A 17,186-nucleotide genomic window follows, 5' to 3' on the forward strand; every position below is an offset into this window, starting at 1 on the left:
GCATGTATATGTGCATGTGTATCTAATATATATATATATATATATAATTTATGCACACACTCGTATATACTTATGTGTATATAAATATTCCGGTGTGTGTGTGTGTGCGTGCGCGCATTTGCTTGCATTTATGCATATATAGACGAGACGTGTGTATATATAAACATGCATGTCTATACACACACACACACACATGTACATGCATTTGTATGAAATTACATATATATTCCTGTATATATAAAATGCACACACACACACACATGCATACATACATACGCGTGCATTGTGTGTGTGTGTGTGTGTACATGTGAGTGTATGCGTGTGTGTGTAAGGTGTACGAGATTGAGAGACGAAGAGAGCTGGAGACGAGAAAGTAATCAACCTACCCCCCGCCCCATCCCATCACAGTGGACTGAACCACACCACCTGCCCCCACCCCACAACCTCTCTGTTCCCCCCACCTTCGCCCCGAAGACATCCTCCACAAAAAACACAATCATTATTAATATCTTCCTATTCTGCCTTCTACCTGTTATGTATGTATGTACGTCCGCATATGTATATGAATACAGATGTGTGTGTGCGTCTATATATATATATATATATATATATATATACACTCGTATAAAGATGTGTTTATGTGTATGCACACACATATATATATAGATGTATTTATATAAAATATATATAGGCACAGGAGTGGCTGTGTGGTAAGTAGCTTGCTTACCAACCACATGGTTCCGGGTTCATTCCCACTGCGTGGCACCTTGGGCAAGTGTCTTCTGTTATAGCCTCGGGCCGACCAAAGCCTTGTGAGTGGATTTGGTAGACAGGAACTGAAAAATGCCCGTCGTATATATGTATATACATATATATGTGTGTGTGTGTGTGTATTTGTCCCCCCCAACATCGCTTGACAACCGAAGCTGGTGTGTTTACGTCCCCGTAACTTAGCGGTTCGGCAAAAGAGACCGATAGAATAAGTACTAGGCTTACAAAGAATAAGTCCTGGGGTCGATTTGTTCGACTAAAGGCGTTGCTCCAGCATGGCCGCAGTCAAAATGACTGAAACAAGTATATATGTAAAATATACTTGAAATATGTACAGGCATAAGATATTCCTATAAGAATGTATGTCTGTGTATGCTTGTGTATATGTATATACACATACATACACACACACACACACATATACACATACACACACACACAGGTACAACATCGATTTTCCGTATCCAAAGCCTTTCCATTTTACCGATTCTTCTGAAGCAGCCACCTTCATCAACACAATCTAAATCAAACGAATATTAAATTTACTTAAATAAATTAATTGAAATACAGGTACCTTGTACATTTATATTAATGCTCACAAGTTCATTAATACCCTACTGCACAAGACACCAGTAAACGAGTCTGGCGGCTGTGGAATATTTGAAGTTCTGGCCTCATAAACTAGTGCAGATTCCAAAAGATTCTAAACCAACAGTGTCCAGAAAGTCAGTGTTGTACCGATACACACATATATATATATTATATATATATATATATATATACACACACACACACAAGTATGTATATCTTTGTGTATTGAGATATGCTATCAAATAATCAATTAGGGGCAAATTGTGTGTCTGTGAAAGAAAAAAGAGAAATCTAAAAATTTTAAATTTCTTCTGTAAAATCATTTCTTCATTTGCATTATTATTACCTTTTTTTTTGTTTTCCTTATATGAATCGTTTTTATTTTGGCTTTGTTTTATTACTATTATTATTATGATTATCATATTATTATTTACAGTTTTGTTATGTGTGGCAGAAAAGGTAGAATGCTGGTTAAAGCAAAAGACAAGAAAGAAAAAAAATAACACAAAGTAGTGAATTGCCTTTCCAAAGCAATTCACTTATTGAAATCCCTTCGCATTCCCTAATCCAGTTCCTGCCATGGGGTGGGCATAGGGGTTGACTTTGCCTTTATAAATATTCTCTCGCCCTCTCTCTTCCATGAGATGGCGTGGGGGAGCTGGGATTTTAGGGTGAGCAGTGGTAGTGTCACTAAATCAAGTACCAGTAATTTAGTTGGGTGGAAAATTTTATTCAATCAACTACCTGCATCCCCGATTCTTGCTTTCCTTCCTTGCCCACCCACTTTCCCTCCTCTCCCTTACCTGTTTGTGGCCCTGTGCCGAAGTCAGAATGTTATTATTAAAGGCAGCAAGCTGCCAGAATCATTACCGATTTAGACAAAATGCTTCTCAGCAATTCTTCCAGGTTTTATGTTCTTAATTCAAATTTCCACCGAGGTCAACTTTGCCTTTCATCCTTTCAGGGTCGATAAAGTAAAGTAGGAGTCAGATACCGGGGTCAGTTGACTATCCAAAAATTTCAGGCCTTGTGCCTATAGTAGAAAGGATTTGGGATTCTGCACTCTCACCACAGCGGCCAAGATTTGATTCCCTGCTTGGGAAATAACTGTTTTATTAAGGCTGTGAGCTGGCAGAATCGTTAGCACATCAGGCTTAGTGGCATTTCATCTGTCTCTATGTTCTGAGTTCAAATTCTGCCTAGGTCAGCTTCACCTTTCAGGATTGATGAAATAAATACCACTTGAGTACTGGGGGTCAATGTAATCAACTAGTCCCCTCCCCTCAAAGCTTCAAACCATGTGCCTATAGTGAAAAGAAATAAGGCAAGAGGTTAGCAGAATCATTAAAGCATTGGGAAAGTACAGCATTTACTGCAGTTCTTTACATTCTGAGTTCAAATCCTGCTGAGGTGCTGCATAACTTTTCGTCCCTCTGAATGTCAATAAAATCAAGCACCAGGGGCAGGTTGACATGACTGATTGTTTATGCCCCCACCTAATTTCTGGCCTTGCACAGGATCCTAAAATGACCAGTAGTCCCTTTTGTACTTGACAAGGGGAAAGGATGGGTTGATAAACTTGGCTCTTTGAACCCACAAGTTTGTTTTAGCTGGTGCGGTTTGGTTTCGTTTGACTATGGTCTTGAAAAAAAATAACGATGTTTCTGCCAATTAAGTGAGCTGTGAACACAAATCCAATGTGGCTACCTGCTTTTGCGTCTTCCAGGGTTATCATAGCCAAATGAAATCACACCCACTAAATTGTACTTGTGAGTTACAAAGGTTAAGTAAAGTACCATCTAAGAGTCGAGGGTACCTCATGTACTCGACTGTTCCCCCCTCTCAGCATTTCCCTCTTTACTAAATAAGTGGCTTTGTGCCTACTTTAGAGACTACTACTACTACTACTATTATTATTATTAAGGTGGCATGCTGGCAGAATCATTAGCACGCTGGATGGAATGCTTAGCAGTATTTCACCTGTCGCTAAATTCTGAGTTCAAATCCCACTGAGGTCGACTTTGCCTTTCATCCTTTTAGGGGGTCGATCTAATTAACTGGATCCCCCCCTCCCTCGAAATCCCTAGCCTTGTGTCTATAGTAGAAAGGATCATTATTTGGGTGGCGGGGCCGGCAAAGACAAAATGGTGCTGAACATTTTGTCTGTCTTTATGTCCCGAGTTCAAATTCCGCCGAGGTCAACTTTGCCTTTCATTCTTTCAGAGTCGATAAAATAAGTACCAGTTGAGTACTGGGGGTTGATGAAATGACTAGCCCACTCCACCAAGATTTCATGCCTTGTGCCTATAGGTGAAAGGATTATTATTATTATTATTATTAGTCTGACTGTGTTGTAGTGTGACGGTCAGTTTCATTTTTTTTTTTGTTTGTTTTCCCCTGGGGGAGGGAGTCACCCTGATTTCAAACCCCAACCCCCTTGTTTATATTGCTTCACACTGCCTATAAATCTCACAACTTGCCATTGTTCTTTTTTCTTTTCTTTTTTTTGCTCCTTCATCCCAGTAACTTAAAAGGTCGGCTCTGTGACTGCACGACGAAGCGTTAACATTGTTATCATCATTAAAATCATCCTCTTCATTTATGATTTAATGTGGTGTAAGCTGGCAGAATCGTTAGCACACCAGGTAAGATGCTTGGCAGCATTTCGCCTGTCTTTACGTTCTGAGATCAACTTTGCCTTTTATTCTTCCAAGGTCAATGAAACAAGTACCAGGGTTGATGTAATTGGTCAACCCCCACCCCTTAAAAAAAAAAAAGAATTCCAGGCCTTGCACTTGTAGTAGAAAAGATTATTATTATGATTAAAGTGGCAAGCTGGCAGAATCGTTAACAATGCTGGGCAGCATTTCATCCACCTTGACGTTCTGAGTTCAAATTCTACTGGGGGGGGGGGTCGATAAAATAAGCTGCAGTTTTGCACTGGCCCCCGTCCCTCAAAATTTCAGGCTTTGTGCCTTTAGTAGAAGGATTATCATCATCCAAGTGGGGGGTGCGAGATTGTGGCAGAGTCAGAGGTAGAAAAAGTGCTTTTTTGCTGTGCTCTTTTTAGTTATGTCTCATAGTTTTGGTGTGTGTTCAAATTTCGCTGAGGTCAGCTTTTGTCTTTCATCCTTCCTCGGGCCAAGTGGTAGTAGTGGTGGTCAACGAAACTAAACCAAGCAGCCAGTCAATCTCTGGAGTGGTTGTCATAGAGGTGGCATAATCCAATAGTCCTCTTCTCGGCCCCCATCCCTCCAAGCGGGTGGTACTGATCCTGTCTCTCATCCATCTACCCTCTTCTCGCTCCCCCCCCCCAAGCGGGTGGTACTGATCCTGTCTCTCATCCATCTACCCTCTTCTTGCTCCCCCCCCCAGCGGGTGGTACTGATCCAGTCTCTCATCCATCTACCCTCTTCTTGCTCCCCCCCCAAGCGGGTGGTACTGATCCAGTCTCATCCATCTACCCTCTTCTTGCTCCCCCCCCAAGCGGGTGGTACTGATCCAGTCTCTCATCCATCTACCCTCTTCTTGCTCCCCCCCCAAGCGGGTGGTACTGATCCAGTCTCTCATCTATCTACCCTCTTCTCCCCCCCCCAGCGGGTGGTACTGATCCAGTCTCTCATCCATCTACCCGACTTCCATTTCCTTCTTGATTTCAAATTTTTTTTTTTTCCATTTTGAAAGGAAGCCAGCATTCTTACATGTGCTGCCTCTGCCGCCTTCGCTGCTAAATGCCCCTCCCCCTTTCTCTCTCTCTCTCTCTCTTTCCAACTTTGGCAGGGCATGAATGTCACAACTTTCCACAGAAATTTATAGGGCTTTGCGTCACCTAGTCAGAAAAAAAAAAAATAAATAAAAAATTAAAATAACTAGGGGCCTGAATCAGGATGGGAACTTGGGGTGGGCCATGAGGTGGTAACCAAAAAAATGGTGCAGCCAGACTAACTGTTGTAAAGCATTCTTCAATTTCTTTTCTTCATTGTCTCCTCCTCCTTCTTCTTCAATTCTTAAAACCCATTCCTTTCCCTTGAAGGGGTAGGTGAGAATATGGATGTAATTTAAGTTTACCTTTCAACGCTCCAAGGTTAACGAGGCAGTGGGTGGGTAGAAGGGTTAATGAAATAAAAATTGCAATTGGCACATTAATACAATGCTGATGGGTCAGTCAAAGAGATGGTCTCTCCACTTCCTCCCCAAATCCACCTCACACACACACACACACACACACTTTCTTTGACACTCAAAAAATATAATTTTAAAAAGTTGGCTTTGTGTATTAAAAGGAAATTGAGAATTATTATTAAAAAAGAAAAGATTGCAATATTTAGTTCTAATCAACTTTTTTATACTCTCAGTTCAGATCCCACCGAAATAAGTTTTGCCTTTCCTCCATCTGGTGGTGGGTCAGTTTATTCAACAAATCTGCTTGTCCCTCCCCTATTCCCCCCCCCCCCACCTCCAAAAAAGAATTAGGCCTGTGTATGAAAACTATTACACTGTGTAATACAAGTTTTGTCTTTGGGCAGCAACAGTCATTTTCTATTTGCTGATTCCTAGGAAGGATAAAAAAAATGGCTAATATTTCGTTCAAACTTTGCTTTTGTTACATTCATTCAAACCGCAAAGAATCCCTCTCCTCCACACCTGGCTATGATGCTCTCCGACTACTTCTGCTCGTGATCAGAGATGCACATATTGCCAGCCACCAAGGGACATGCTCAAATGGTTAAGGCCAAGCAATTCTGTGGTATTGAGCAGAATATTTGCTATAACGATATTTCTGCTTCAGCAACTCGGCATTGAATCTATCTGAAATGTAATGGGAAATAGGTCGGTTTCAAAATATTGATGTCCAGGTCTTAGAAGCAAAGTTTGAAAGGACCAGCAGCAAATAGGAAATAACTTTTATTGACCAAAGACAAACAAATCTGTGCTAACGAGCAGAATATTTGATATGACGTATCTTAGTGCTGAATCTGTCTGAAATGTAATGGGGGGGGGGAATAGACAAGTTTCAAAACATTGATGTCCAAATCCCAAAATAAAGTTTGACGGGAATAGCAGTCATTTCCTTTGATAGAATAGGAAATAACACTTACTGACCAAAGACAGAAAAAAAAAAGGGTTTGTTACACAGTGGAATTATTAAGGCTGTGAGCTGAGGGAATCCTTACTGTTTTCCAGGCAAAATTTCTTCCAGCATTTTTTTTTACATTCTGAGTTCACGTTAACAAAATCAACTTTGTCCTTCGTTGTTTTGGGGATTAATAACATAAGTGCCGGTCAAACACCGGGGTTAATTAGTTTGACCAGCTACCTTCCCCTAAAATTACTGGCCTTGTACCAAAATTTGAGACCATTATTATAAGGTGGCAAGTTGGCCGAATCCTTAGCAACTCAGAAAAGTGCTCAGCGGCGCCACCAAGGTCGATGAATAAGTACCAGTTGATAATCAACTAGCCTTGTTCCTGTTATAGAAAAATTGGAGAGGGGGCCAGTTAATTAGATCAACCCTAGTATGCAACTGGTACTTAATTTATCGACCCCTAAAGGATGAAAGACAAAGTCAACCTCGGCAGAATTTGAACTCAGAACGTAAAGACAGACGAAATACCGCCAAGTATTTCGCCCGGCATGCTAATGTTTTTGCCAGCCCACCCACCTTATTAAGGTAGCAAAAGACGGCAGAATCGTTAGCACACTGGACGGAACGCTCAGTGGTATTTCGCCAGTCGCTACATTCTGGGGCCAACGTTGCCTTTCCTCCTTTTGGGGTCAGTAAATTAAGTACCAGTGAAACACTGGGGTTGATATAATCGACTAGTTGGCCCTGCCACAAATTTGAGGCCCTGTGCCTCCAGTAGAAGGGATTATTCAGGTTGAATCATTAGCAACTTGAACATCTGAGTTCAAATTCTGCCATAGATGACTTCCATCCTTTTGGGGTCAATATAATCAACTAACCCCGTCCCCTAAAATTTCAGGCTTTGTGCCTACAGTAGAAAGGATTGTTGTTGTTGACATCCATCAGATTAAAATTCTACTCCTAAGTTATTTTTTTTATTTTTTCATCCCTTCGTCCCACACACATTTAGGGCCTCCTACCTCTGATCTGATAGAAGCTGTGGCGGTTGTTGTTAGGGGCCTGGATTAAGAGAATCATTAGTGTGTTGGACAAAAAGGCCTTACATTTGCAGATTTTTAACTTTCAGGCCTGGGTTCAAATCCTGCCAAGGACAGCAACCGTCTTTCATTCAGCCCAAAGAGATGATGACGATAGTGGTGGAGGGTGGGGCTCAATAAAATGGAGTACCAGTCAAGTATTGAGGTCAATGTAATTAACCTTTCTCCTCCTATCCTCCCTCCTGTACCCCCCCCCCAAGTTTTCTGGTCTTGTGACCCCCTGTTAAAATTTAATTGTTGTTGTTAGCATCCCTTATCTTCTGCTGCCAACGCTATCCAACCTTGTCTTAACAAGGGACTAGTTCCTTGCCTTCGGTAAGACCCACATACCCCCACCACTCTCTCTCCTCTCCCCCCCTCTCTCACACACACACACACATACATGTGCGTCTCTGTTGCCCAGCCTTTAACTAACCTCATCATCACTTCCTACCATGCCCACCCCTTAACAAGAAAAAACGAGCAATCTATTTTCATTGTTTATATTTTTTTCCTCATTGCTGTTTTTGTTGTTGTTGTTGCTGTTACTATTACTATTATTATTACAATTTATTGTGGATCTTAATTTCAATATTACCAGATTTTAAAAAAAATTTTGTTGTTTCTCCCATTTGTTTTTATTTCTTTTTACTCTTTATTTATTTACATTTTTGTATGCCCCCCACCCACCACCCCCATCATCATATGCAACTCCTCAACTTCCATCTACAGGTTCCTCCTTGCTTACACACACACACACACACACACACTAACATGCATACACACTCACTCACACACACATATGTATGTATACACACATCATCAAGATAGCCCCCTAACTGAACGTTTGGATATGCTAGAAAGTACAGCCAAACCTCTCCTCCAAATCTCACCCCCCCCTCCCTCACAATGGGTTACACAAGAAAGGGTGCATAATTCTGCCTATGCTATGTCTGTAAATCAAACAAAGAAAAATGTAGCGCTGGCCATGGTTGGGAATGTCTTTGATCATTATGTCCACTGGATCACGACTGAAATGGGGCTAATCTACTACTACTACTACTATAGAATAGTGCTTGGAAAAGGAGAAATAGAGTTTACTGGGTTTAGAATAAGTGCAAGGATTGAGTGTGGTGCTAATGTTTGAAGGCAACCTGGTTGGCGGTGGTGGTGCCGATGGTTGAGGGATTGGAGTGTGGCACGTTTGTGGCACGTTTGTGGGACTTGGAACATTCGGAAGGTTGCTGCGTTGAGAACACCGTGGCAGACTGAGGAACCCGTGTATGTGTGTGTGTTGGTAAATGGAGACCGGGAAGCATAGGGCCTGGACAGATCCTTTGGAAAAAAATTACAGGGGTCGAGCCAAACAATCAGCTTTCACTCAGCTGTTACTTCCCCTCCCCTCCTCCCGACTGACGGACGGACAGATGGACCCATAACCAACACACGCGCACATACACCCCGCCCCACTGCTTTTTAGAGAGACATCAACATGAAACCAGAAGCTTGCGTGTGTGTGTGCGCATGTGTATATAAATGTGTGCGTATAGGATTTTTTTTTTTATGTGTATTTACAAACTGCTCAGTAAACATTTGTTGGAATGTGTGTAGAATCAAAAAAAACCTGTTGTACAGATGTCTGCATATATATATAATGTATGTATGTATATATAATATATGTATATATAATGTATGTATGTATAATATATATATATGTATATATATGAATCTTTTTACTAAAAGAAACTTTTTATAGTATTTTGTTTCCCCCTTCCCCCATTCCCCAAGTTGGTCTTCCCTTTCTCTCTCTCTCTCCCTAAACATGCTTGCCTTGTTTTAATTTCCTTTTTTTTTTTTTTTTTTTTTTGTAATTATAAATTTAATATCTGAAATGTTTGACTTTGTAAGAGTCCTTCCACCACCAGTTTTGTTTGGGTGGGATCACACACACAGAAATGGAGAGACACTCATACATATAAACTCAGTGGCTCCCGTCTACGAGCCACAGGAGTATGGTGTGGACTATGTGTGGGTTGCTCTACTTGCTAGAAACAGCAACCAAATTCCCTTCAAATCATGCCCAACCTAGCACTTTAAAGATGGAACATGCTGCATAATGTTTTAGCTCTAGATCTATTAGAATCCCAGGGTGGGGAAAATGGGATGGTCATGACTGGAAGCACCTTTACATTATAGCTTTCTGCTTTACTTGACTCATGGAGTATTGAACAACTTCAATACAAAAAAAAACCCAAGGAGGGGGAACTCTGTCTCCTTTTGGGGAAATAAAAGCCCCATTGTTAGAATCAGTAGAGCACCAGAGAAAATGACTTGGTGCCTTCTGTTATGTCCCTCTGCTGTCTGAGTTCAAATCCTGCCAAGGTCTACTTAACTTGTCATCCTAATTGGGGTCAATTAGATAAAGCACCTCATAAGAGTTGGACCGACTGACCCCTTTCTCTCTCTCTCTCCCAAATCTATGATCCTTGGGGTTATGTTAGAAGTGGTTATTATTTAAAAACCCTAGCTGAGTATGATGGAAGTGAGCAAAGCACTAGCCTTTAAATGGTAGGGGTCAATTGATGACACATTTGTACAATGCAGGAATCTCAAATGAATTTATGCTCATGCCAGATGCAAAGAAAAACGATTATTTTAATAGCAGCCCTTAATTATGGTGCAACAGACTAACAATTATTATAGTTTTTGTTCATCGTTTAACATCCGCTTTCCATGCTAGCATGGGTTGGAGAAAGTGAAAATAAGTATAAAAAAAATTTCCCTTAAGAAGAGGACTTTTTTTTTTTGTTTGTCTTTTGCCCATTTGGCCCATGCGTTCATGGAATGCTTTCCTGCTGCCATTTAAGGATTAATGTGGGGTCCACTCAACTGTGTAGTGTTTACTTTCAGCATTTTCTGTTCAAATAGTGCTAGATGCATCTTTTACCGTTTGTGTTTTCGGAGGCGTGGGGCAGTATTAGTAACTGGATGTCAGTTTAGCTGTTGACCTTTTAAGCCCTTAACAGAAAAAGAGATAAAAAAAAGAAAATTGGTTATTGCTTATTTCTAGAATGATATCATGGTAGAGTAGGTGTGTGCGGTTGGATGTGGCCAGGTTGACTATAAAACAGGTTGAATGTTAGAGCAGCCAGATGGGACTGGTTTAACCCTTTAGTGTTTAAACCGGCCCTATCCGGCCAAAATATTCTACCTATTTTATGTTCAAACCAGTCAGATGTGGTCATTCATAGCTATCTTATTGTGTCATTTTAAAAATAAACAATCACATCATTGAAATCTCAAAGCCATGAAATGATGCAAGATTAATTTTACATGGTATGAATACATAAGCTTTACATTTGACAGAATAATCTGAATGCTAAAGGGTTAAGCCCTTACAGAAAAAGATAAAAAAAAGAAAATTGGTTATTGCTTCTTTCTAGAATGATATCCTGGTAGAGTAGCTGTGTGCGGTTGGGTGTGGCCAGTTTGACCATGAAACAGGTTGAATATTGGATGTGGCCAGATGGGGCTGGTTTAAATAGTAAAGGGTCAGATCTTGTTTAGCTTATCAAATTAAATTAAAATAGATTAAAAGCGGAAAAGGAACAGTTCGTGTCATAGACTTGTTAAAAAACAAATCTTTGGCACCGGGTCACTCGAGACCACCACTCCTGCTTACACGATATGATCTTCATACTAATTTATGAATTTGTGTCCCAGATACTAGCTTAATTAAGGCAAGGTTATTTTAAGTTCTTTGTTGTTTACAGAATTAATTGAAATGAAAGATAGAGTATTACAACGGAAATATTCTAAGTAAAGGGTTAATCAGGCAATCCCGTTCTGACCCCGTGCTGGACAATCACAATTTCAAACTCCTGAAGCTTATTAATTTGTCAAAGACTGGAGGACACTACGAGCAAGATTGAACAGTAAAAGAGGAAACCCCAGTTCAATACTGACGAACAACCGTCAACTTTTAATTTCCTCCCAATACTCTCCACTCTGTGTCTCTGCATTGAAAGGGCGGCAATTCAAAGTTGTCTCCCTTGTGATCTATATTTTAGCAGTGATCTATGCTTTAGCTTCCTGTTTACCCAATGCAGAGGGAGAGTCTAGGATAATTTAGTTGCACGAATTCGTAGTTTTTTATTATTATTATTATTATTACTATTTAAGGCGGTGAGCTGGCAGAATCGTTAGCACGCCTGGCGAAATGCTTAGCGGTATTTCGTCTGCCACTACGTTCTGAGTTCAAATTCCGCCAAGGTCAACTCTGCCTTTCATCCTTTCGGGGTCGATAAATTAACTAGTCCTTTCCATTATTATTATTTTGCTTCACCATAATGCAGTCTTAATTAATGAAAATTAAGTGGATCATATTTATGTTAATAATGTTTATTTAGCTATTACTTAAGTCTCATTTTTTTTTCCGTTTTTAATGCCACCTGGCGGCCTCCTTTCCTTTCATACATTCCCACATTACTCCCTTCCCCCTGTTTTAAGTTGATTCCCAAATATTGGAGGCTATTTTTTTTTTATATACAAATTAGAAACAATCTGGTTGCTCTCAGAGTTTCTATAATAATAATAATAATAATAATAATAACAATCCTAGTGTACCCTTATCAGACGGGTAGTCATGATGGCTATATTGGGCTTTGTATATTTGTACCCCAGTGTCACTTTGATGGCATGTCCTGCTCTCTCACTCAATAATAATAATTTTCTGGTTCTGGCTCACAAGTCCCAGCAATTTTAAGAGGTTGGGGTAAATCAATTACAGGAAAGAAAAACTCCTACCAAATACTATAGACTGGTACTTTATTTTTATCAACCCCAAAGTAATGAAAGGCAAGGTTAACTCTTGTGGCATTTGAACTCAGAAAACAAACAACTGGAAGAAGCGTTTTATCTGACTTTCTAACGATTCAGCCCCGTCACCACCTTAAATAGATAGCAGCATTTTGTCCATCTTTACATTCTGAGTTCAAATCCCACCAAGGTTGACCTTCACCTTTCATCCCTTTCAGGGTTGAGGAAATGAAGACCAACTGAACACCGGGGTCGATGTAATTGACCAGCTCCTGCTCCAACACTTCAAGCCATGTCCCTATACTAGAAAGGATTATTATTTCTATTAAAGGTGAAAAGCTGTCAGAATCGTTAGCATGCTGGGCAAAATGACTAACAGTATTCTGTCTGTCTTCACGTTCTGAGTTCAAATGCCACTGTGGTCGACTTTGCCTTTTATCCTTTCGGAGGAGAGGGAGGGGGCGATAAATTAAGTACCAGTGAAATACTGGTGTCAATGTAATTAACTAGTCCCTTTCCCCAAAATATCAGGCCTTGTACCTTTAGTAGAAAAGATTATTATAGGTGGTGACCTGGCAGAATCGTTAGCATGCTGGACCTGTCCTTACATTCTGAGTTCAAATTCTGCCAAGGTTGACTTTGCCTTTCATCTCTTTGGGGGTCAATGAATCAAGTACTACTGAAACACTGGGGTCAATGCAATCAACTCGTCCCCCTCCCCCCAAAATGGCTGCCCTTGTGGCAAAATTTGAAACCATTATTATTATTAAGAATCTGGCTGACTGATGATTTGTGAGGAATAATTATATTGAGTAAAACAACTTTGTTGGTTTCTGCCCTGTCAATTGCTCCACCCCTGTTCAGCCTGTCAATCCGAGACCCTGCTGCTCACTTAAGGGCTGATAACTCAGCATAAGCAGGGTGGGGGTAATATCATCGAAAAGAAATAAGTTTCGGAAGTCCCTGGGGAGTTGGTGTTTGGTAGGGTAGGGTGGGGTGGGGTGGAGGGTAAAGTAAAAGAGAACGTGAAGGAGTGGGAGTTTTCTTTCTTTCTATCTGTTCCACATCTCTCTCTTTCATCAATCATCTCCTTCCCTCGGTGTCTCTTTCTCTCCCCTCCCTCTCTGTTTTTACTGTTATAAATACACCCCCGCCCCCCCATGGGAGGGAGAAGTCCACAATGACTTATTATTATTATTAAAGTGGTGAGCTGGCAGGAAGTGTTGGCCCACCAGGCAAAACGCTTAGCAGCATCTCGTTTGACTTTGTTCTGAGTTCAAATTCTGCCACGGTCGACTTCACCTTTCAGAGTCGATAAAATAAGTACCAGTTAAGCACTGGGGTCAATGTAATTGACCATATCCCCCCCCCCTCCATACCACCCCCATCCATGGCCTTGTGTCAAAGTTTGAAACCATTATTATTATTATTATTATTATTTCTACTGTACACATATTCCAGTTATCAAATACTGAATAAAAGGATATTTTTTGAAAGAAAATTTTTTTAGTTATTTTAAACTTCATTATTATTAATTATTATTATTATTATTATTATTATTACTAATGTGGTGAGCTGGCAGAATTGTTAGCATGCCAGACAAAATGCTTGCCAGTATTTCGTCTGCCGCTACGTTCTGAGTTCAAATTCCGCCAGGGTCGACTTTGCCTTTCATCCTTTTGGGGTCAATTAAGTACCAGTTATGCACTGGGGTCGATGTAATCGACTAGTCCCTCTCCCCCAATTTTCAGGCCTTGTGCCTATAGCAGAAAGGATTATTATTATTATTATTTGCTGGTGGGCAAAATGCATAGCATTTCATCTGTCTTTATGATCCGAGTTCAAATCCTGCTAAGGTCGACTTTGCTTTTCATCTTTTCGGGGTCGATAAATTAAGTACCAGTTGCATACTGGGGTCGATCTAATCGACTGCCCCCTCCCCTCTCCTCTTGTGCCTAGAATAGAAAAGATAGTTATTAGTACTTGTGTTTAATATTTTAGTTCTGCTAGAGTTTAAATTACTTTTAAAGTTTGTATTTGTAGGTTTTTTTTTTGGGGGGGGGGGGTTCTGGGTCATTTTGGTTTGTTTCAAATGAGTGACTTGGGGAGGGGGGTAGTAAGATACACAAAAAGATATTGTCAAACACACACACACACAGGGAGACTTTTTTAATCAAAAAAATTTTAAATAGAAGCAAAAAGTTTGGAGGGGTGGGAAGGGAGAATATGACAAAAACTGAAAATTTACATAAATAAATAAATAAAAAAAAAGAAATGTAAACAAAAAGACCAAGACAGGATGGTCCAGGACGGAAATCAGGAACGGCCTTTTTTTTTTATTTGTAGTATACAATTTTTGGCTTGATCAAATCTAAGCTGGGGTGGGATTAAATAAACATACAGATGGGGTGGTCATGGCTGGCAATTGCAGAACAATCCTTTGATCTTTGATTTTTTTCCTGGATGAAGTGGGGATGGAGGCAGTGGATCACATGGGTGGTGGTGAGTGCCTGAGTTGGGGAAGGGGTGGTGTGAAGTGGTGAGTGCCCTGGGGTTGGGGTCGGGTGGGACAGGTTTAAACAGCAGCAGCAACAACAACATTACATGCTACAAACAAAAAATTGTTACCAAGTGCCCCCCCCCCACTCACCTTTCCCCCCCCCCCCCTAGCAAAGAAACAAACCAACCAAAAGAAAAAAAAATCTCTTTACTTGTTTCAGTCATTGGACAGTGGCCATGCTGGGGCCACCACCTTGGTACCGGGGGGGGGGGGGGATGAATTAAAAAAAATTTTTTCTAAAGAAAAACGTAAAAGAAAACTTACTAAAACAAAAAAAATATCTTGTTTCCCACCCACCCCTGCTTCAACCCCACCCACCCACCCATCCTATTTTCCTCAGACAATGACTTTTCTTAAAGACTAAACTAAATTGCTCAGGGTCAATGTTTTTTTTTTTCTCGGTGTTGTATTTTTTTTTTTTGGATATTTATTTTTACCATTTTTTTTTTCTGTAGAGAACTTTTTAAAAAACCAAACCAAACCAAATCAAACTTTTAGAAACTCCGACAAATAAAATAAAAGAAAAAAAAAGAAAAGAAGAAAAAACTCCAAAATAATCCAAATTCCTACATCCAAAAAAAAAAAAAAAGAAAAACAAACAACAAACGAAACGAAAAACAAAACAAATCCAACAAAAAATCTACAAAATATATAAATATATAAAAATGTATAAAAAATGAAAGAATTACATTTTTTTTTTTTACTTTTGAGTAAAAGAGAAAGTAAGGAAGAAAAAGAAGCGAGAGTCCCTACTCTCTCAGTCCTTTGCAATAATGTAGCCAAGCCCATAGCCAACGGTTTTTTTTTTTTTTTTCTCTCTATAAATAATGGATGGCTGGAATTTGGGCTGCAAGTCTCATAATCCTGCCTTTTTAGACTTTGTAGGTTCCATCATACCAGCGACTTCTTGTTTTCCACCCGAGCCTGCCCACCCCCCCTTTTTTTTTTTTTTAACTTCTTCAAATATTTTTTTAACCCCTCCCTCCCCTACACACACATTTACGTCTCGTCTTGTCCAACATTATTATTATCATTATCATCATTATTAATATTATTATTATTATAATTATTATTATTATTGTTGTTGCATCTCTACATATGTATATATTTGACATTCATGGCTCTAGCTCTGTACATAAGTCAATGAATGTAGTATGTGTGTGTGTGTGAGTCTGCATGTGTGTGAGTGTGTGATTCCGCATGTGCGTGTGCATGTGTGGGAGAGAGGGGGAGAGACAAGCAGTATGCATCTCTGTCTCTCTCTCACTCTCTCAATCTATACATACATACATATATATATATACACATATATATATACTTACATACACACACATATACACAAATATACATACACAAATACACATATACATATACACAAATACACATATATATATATATATACACACACACACACACATTAATGTATATAACTTTGTGTGTGTACATATGTATAATATATGCGTCTAACTATGTATGCATATATATATATGAGTGTTTATGTAATGGTATATAATTCATATGAATGTGTATATGTGTATATACTTGTAACTATGTATGTATATATGTAACTATACATGTGTATATGTTTATATGTGTATATATATGTATATACATCTGTGTATATATATATATATATTGCATATATATATATATATAAATACACACACACACAGTATGTTTAGAAATCTATTTTTCTATTGAATTTTTTAATTACATTTGTGAAATAAAAACATTTTTACAGACACACACGTGTGTGTGCGTGCTTGGTTGACGGAAGCTGAAAGAAGCCCGTCGTATATATATATATGTAATGTATTGTGTGTGTGTCTTTGTGTCTCTGTTTGTCCCCACCGCCACCACTTGACAACCGGTGTTGGTTTGTTTATGTCCCCGTGACTTAGCGGTTCGGCAAAAAGAGACCGATAGAATAAGTACCAGGCTTTAAAAAAAAACAAGAAAAAAGACAATAAGTACTGGGGTCGATTCATTCGGCTTAAAACTCTTCAAAGCAGTGCCCCAGCATGGCCGCAGTCTAATGACAAACAAATAAGATACATACACATTCATACATACCTGTGTTTATATATACATATACACACATATATATATATACATATATACACATATATATATATACATATATACACATATATATATATGTATACATATACACATATATATATATATGTATACATATACACACATATATATATATATACATGTATACATATACACACTATATATATATATACATATAATGTATACATATACACACAATATATAT

The 17,186-nt window shown here is 39.3% G+C and overlaps 1 long non-coding RNA gene across 1 annotated transcript in view; it reads left to right on the forward strand.

The window, feature by feature from the left end:
- Positions 1–6,270: 6,270 nt before the first annotated feature.
- The window catches only part of LOC118767884, a 30,215-nt gene continuing 19,299 nt past the window's right edge, over positions 6,271–17,186 (forward strand). The window contains exon 1 of the long non-coding RNA XR_005003789.1: positions 6,271–8,726. This is a non-coding gene — a long non-coding RNA (uncharacterized LOC118767884). The remainder of the gene's footprint in view (positions 8,727–17,186) is intronic.

The sequence above is a fragment of the Octopus sinensis genome, linkage group LG25 (genome assembly GCF_006345805.1).
Source record: "Octopus sinensis linkage group LG25, ASM634580v1, whole genome shotgun sequence".
In the NCBI taxonomy this organism is placed as follows: Eukaryota; Metazoa; Mollusca; class Cephalopoda; order Octopoda; family Octopodidae; genus Octopus; species Octopus sinensis.